The sequence below is a fragment of the Panthera leo genome, chromosome D2 (genome assembly GCF_018350215.1).
Source record: "Panthera leo isolate Ple1 chromosome D2, P.leo_Ple1_pat1.1, whole genome shotgun sequence".
NCBI lineage: Eukaryota > Metazoa > Chordata > Mammalia > Carnivora > Felidae > Panthera > Panthera leo.
Window position 1 is genome coordinate 29,565,178 of NC_056689.1, and position 5,606 is coordinate 29,570,783.

Genomic DNA, 5,606 nt, shown 5'->3' on the forward strand with positions numbered 1-5,606 from the left:
CATGGCCTGTCTTGTTTTCATTTGATTATTTTTGAACAATTGAAGTCTTTCTAAGCCCTGGTTTCTTTTGCTCCATCAGATCTCTTTATCTAACTGCATTTTACTCTATCATCTTGCAGTAAGGGGTTCAGATAGCCAGCTCAACTCTTTAAATGAAATTAAAAAAAAAAAAAAATTTAACATTTATTTATTTTTGAGAGACAGAGAGCATGAGCAGGGAGGGGGCAGAGAGGGAGACACAGAATAGCAGGCTCCAGGCTCTGAGCTGTCAGCACAGAGCCTGGCACAGGGCTCGAACTCAGGGACCACAAGATCATGACCTGAGTCAAAGTCGGATGTTTAACCGACTGAGCCACCCAGGCACCCTGCCAGCTCAACTCTTTGATGCTTGAGGCAATGTGTCCTTTCTCTGTTTGGACTTCAGTTGTGTCCTTCAGTCCTAACTGGATGTTTCTGTGTTCTCAGCAATTATCTTGGCTTTTATTTCTTGATCCTCTTGTCAGTTTTACCATTTTCCTCCCTTTCCTCATGGCTTCCATCAAGCCACAGGAGAAGGTGTTTGATAACAGACGACTCATGTGTCTTGTAGATTATAATTTATTAGATTTCAATTTTGCTCAAAATACTGAGCATATTTTAATAACAACCAAAGTATTTGATCAAGCAGATTCAAAGGACACAGTACCTGTCCTTTAGGGAAGAGCAGTTAAATCCTTGATGTGGATTAGCCCACAGAAAAATAATCAGGCATAAATCAAGAGTAAGGGGGAAGTTTAGTGGGAATTGCACTTGACACAACTTAATTTTATGGAAAACATGGCTGTTTTCAACAAATGAAGCTAAAGTTTCTCCTGGATCCCAGAATTCAAACCGTATTTGTAAATATAGAATTCAGCTGTTTGATTTAAATGGGCTTGTTAGGCTGGGAAATGTTACAGTTTTTACTATTTTCTACAGAGAAAATATTTTCCAATGTATCAGACTCAATGAACTTTTAAAATACAATCCATTTTTACATTGGAGTTATCTGTGCAGCAGTTTCTTTACAATTGTACATAAAATGCTGTAAGTTAATGTATAAAATACTGCTTTATGCCAGAATAAAAATACTAGTATTTACTATTTAAGTTTTTGGTGGCTTTTTTCCTAAAAATGAGAATAGCATGAAATTTTTATTTTAAAAGTAATAAATTATGGGTGAAAAAATCCAAACATAGAAAAAATAATAGTCACTCCATAACCTTTTTGTGAGCATCTCTTCCAACAATTTATTTACAAGATTTGAATAATTCAGCTTTGTGAATTGCTATTTTCCCTCAACGTGTGCATGCTTCTCTGTAAGTACAGATTTTACAATATTTTTTTTAGCCTTTATTTATTTTGAAAGAGAGTGCACCCATGCATGCAAGCATAATAGGGACAAGAGAGGGAGAGAGAGAATCCCAAACAGGCTCTGAACTACCAGTGCAGAGCCCAATGTGGGATTTGATCTCACAAACTATGAGATTGTGACCTGAGCTGAAATTAAGAGTCAGTCGCTTAACAGACTGAGCCACCCAATCTTTCTTTTTTTTAATGTTTATTTATTTTTGATGGAGCACGAGGAGAGGAGGGGCAGAGAGAGAGTGGGAGAGACACAGAATCTGAAGCAGGCTCCAGGCTCTGAGCTGTCCGCACAGAGCCTGATGTGGGGCTTGAACTCAAGATCATGACCTGATGAGCCAAAGTCAGACACTTAACCGACTGAGCCACCCAGGTACCTCTCAGTCTTGCATTTTTGATGACTACATGGCGTGTAGTACAGAATGGATATGTCAATATATATTTATTTAACCAGGACTCTAGATGGCCACGTTATTTATAATTTTTCAATATTCTAAATTTTTTTTTTAACGTTTTATTTATTTTTGAGACAGAGCATGAACAGGGGAGGGTCAGCGAGAGGGAGACACAGAATCTGAAACAGGCTCCAGGCTCTGAGCTGTCAGCACAGAGCCCGACGCAGGGCTCGAACTCACGGACCGTGAGATCATGACCTGAGCTGAAGTCGGCCGCTTAACCGACTGAGGCACCCAGGCGCTCCAATTTTTCAATATTCTAAATAAAATTAATGTCCTTGTATAAATCTTTGCCTATTTGTCTATTACCTGGAAATGCAGAAGATCTCTCTGGGACAAAGCTTAGGAAGCAATCCTAAGGAATATTAACATTTAAAGGACAGATTGGGGGCGCCTGGGTGGCTCAGTCCGTTAAGTGTCTGACTTTGGCTCAGGTCATGATCTCATGGTTTGTGAGATCAAGCCCTGCATTGGGCTCTGTGCTGATGACTCAGAGCCTGGAGCCTGCTTTGGATTCTGTGCCTTCCTCTCTTTCTGCCCCTCCACTGCTCGCACTCTGTGTCTTTCTGTCTCTCTGAAAAATAAACATTAAAAAAAATTATTAAAAAAAATAAAGGACAGATTATTTCATTTATCCCTTAAAATAATTGTTTCCCCAATGTTAACATTTTACATAACCATAGTACAAAGATCAAAACCAGGGTATCAATAGGAAGGGTATTCTATAGATACTTTTTGGCACTTTGCTTTTTTTTTCTTAATGGCATATCCTGGAAATCACTACATCAGTTCATAGAAATCAACTTTTTTGTTTCATAACTGCATTGTACTCCATTGTGTGGAGTATCATAGTTTATTCGACCATTTTCTTGCTCTTAATGTATGGGCACATAGATTATTTGCAGTATTTTGTAGTTAACAATGCTGCAGTGAGGAACCTGGTGTATAGTATTTTCATACTGTTGGAGTTCTGTCTTCAGGGTATATTCCTGGAAATGGGATGGCTGGGCCAAAAGGTAAGTACATATATAGTTTTGAAATTGTATTTTGTGTGTAGTTTTATTATATATTGGGAAATTCCTGCCCTGCAACTTATTTTTTGAAGAAACCAGGCCATTTGTTCTATAGATTCTGCCACACTGAATTTTGCTGACGCATCTGTCATTTAACAAGTTCCTTTCCCCCCTGTATTTAATGTAAGTTGATAGATATAAAAAGAAAGCCAAGAAAGGAAATATGCTCCCCAAATGGCAGCCAGAATTCTTCTATTGCAAGTTTCCTAGTCTCACGTTTGTGTTTTTTACTGCAGCTGTGTAAGGATTTTCCAAAAATCTCCATTTTAGTTTTCATCTGGGTGTTGTTCCAGTTAGGTGTTTTAGAGGTCAGCACCATGTGTTGGAGGGTTATTTACTGAGCTCCTACTAGGACAGTATAGCATACTAATTGAGGAATGTGGGCTCTGGAGGGGTGCCTGGGTAGGTCAGTTGGTCAAGTGTCCCATGCTTCACCTCAGTTCTTGATCTCAGAGTTAGAATTAGGAGTTCTAGCCCCTGTTGGGCTCTGCGCTAGGTGTGGTACCTACTTAAAGGAGTATTGGAGGGAGCATGGCCTTCCCAACCCCTTGATTTTAAGGGGCACCTGGGTGGCTTAGTGGGTTAAGCATCCGACTTTTGATTTCAGCTCAGGTCATGACCTCAGGGTTGTGAGGTCAAGCCCCGCCCTGGGTGTGGAACCTGCTTACAATTCTATGTACCCACCCCTCTCCCACTGGTTCCTGTGTGCTTGCTATCTCTCTCTCTTAAAAAAAAAAAAAAAAAATAAGTGTGGGCTCTGGAGCAAAACTGCCTACTTATATATATGGTAAGTTATTACCTATCTATCTATATATATTTGGTAAATTATTAATCTCTTGGGCCTCGAGTCTTACTTTGCAGGATGGGAATAATAATAGTATCTCACAGAGTTGTTCTGAGGATTAGATGATTTGTTTTCCAGTTTTTATTTAAATTCCAGGTAGTTAACATACAGTGCAATATTAGTTTTGAGGATTAGATGATTTTAATATATAGAATGCTATTTGGCTCATAGGGAGTGATTAGCTACTATTATTAACCATGCCAATTGCTTTCCTTTTTTTTTTTTTTTTAATGTTGATTTTTGAGAGAGGAAGTGTGCGAGTGCAAGTGGGGAAGGGACAGAAAGGGAAGGAGACAGAGGATCCAAGCATGCTCCAAGCTGTCAGCGCAGAGTCTGATGTGGGGCTCGAACTCATGATCTGTGAGGTCATGACCTGAGCCGAAGTCCAATGCTTGATTGATTGAACTACCCAGGTGCCCCTCCAATCACTTTCCTATTCATGAACAGATAGGTACTGAGCACCTACTATGATTATTACAGTAGTTTCTTCACCAGTCTCCCTGCTTTTTCTCTGTTCCCCCTTCAGTTGTCTTGAGAATAATCCTCTAGGGTGCTGGGTGGCTCAGTTGTTGAGCATTGGACTCTTAATTTTGGCTCAGGTCATGATCTCACAGTTTGTGAAATCAAGCTCCAAGGTGGGCTCAACGCTGACAGTTTGGAGCCTTAGGATTCTCTCTCTCTCTGTCCCTCCCCCACTCATGCTCGCACTCTCTCTCAAAATAAATATTTAAAAAGAATAATCCCATAAATCAGATTTTGTCTGTCACTCCTTCAAAAGCATCCAATGGCTCCCACCTCACTCAAAATATCCAAAGTCCCTATAAATGGCCTTACCAACCCTAAATAATAGGGCCCACATTACTTCTCTGATTTCCTCTCCTACTGCCCTCTCCATTCTCTGTTCCAGGCAAGAGGTCTCCTTGTTCCTTGAACAACCCAGGCGTCCCTAGTGGAACATTTAGGTGTGGTGGTTCCAGTTGGGAGATGGATATTACAGTCTGGAGCTCCAGAGGGTCATCTGGCCTGGAGACCAAGTTTTGGAAGTAAACAGGACATGTGATAGAAACGGTGGAAATGCATAAGATCTCCCTGGGACAACGTTTAGGAAGGAGTCCCGGGGGAACACTAACATTCTTCCTTAGGATAATTCTGTAGAGCTAAGTAATATTATTATAACTTATGTTTTACTGTGAGAAACCTGAAGCTTAGAAAAGTTAACTTATCAATTAGAAGATCTGAGAATCAAATTATGTCTATGAGCTTCTAAAATCGGTCCTCCTTTATATATCTCAAAGCGCACATAGCTATCAAGCGCCTAATAGTTAAAACCTCTGTCCCGCCCTTTCAACCCACCCTTCGCATTTGACTTCATAATTTACGAAGGTGTGTAATGGAAAAAGCCACGCCTCAGGTGGTTTGTCACAGCTCTGGGACTTCTGTGTTACTTTGGGAAGTTGCACACATACCTCCAGCCTGTACTTCAGGGCTGAAGGGAAAATATTGGTCGATCATTGAGTTCTTTTTACATAGTGAAAGCTATCTTTCACTCAAGAAGCTATACGTTAATAATAAACGAATCCTTGTTACATTTTCGTCCAGTCATGGGTTGGGTTATACACTAATATCAAAAGGTTTCTGTCATTCAGTGTACACCAACTAACGAGAGTAGTTAGCTATGTTTCTAAACACTATTTCCATGTGTCATGTTAAAGTCAGCCGATACTTACATGCAGGTAGAACTTCACGGCGTCACGCGAGAGAATCCACCACCGCAGAGGGTAGGGCTGGAGGTGTGGCTGCCCTCATTGACAGCTTCGTTTCTACGACAACGGTTGCTGTGGTGCCTACTAT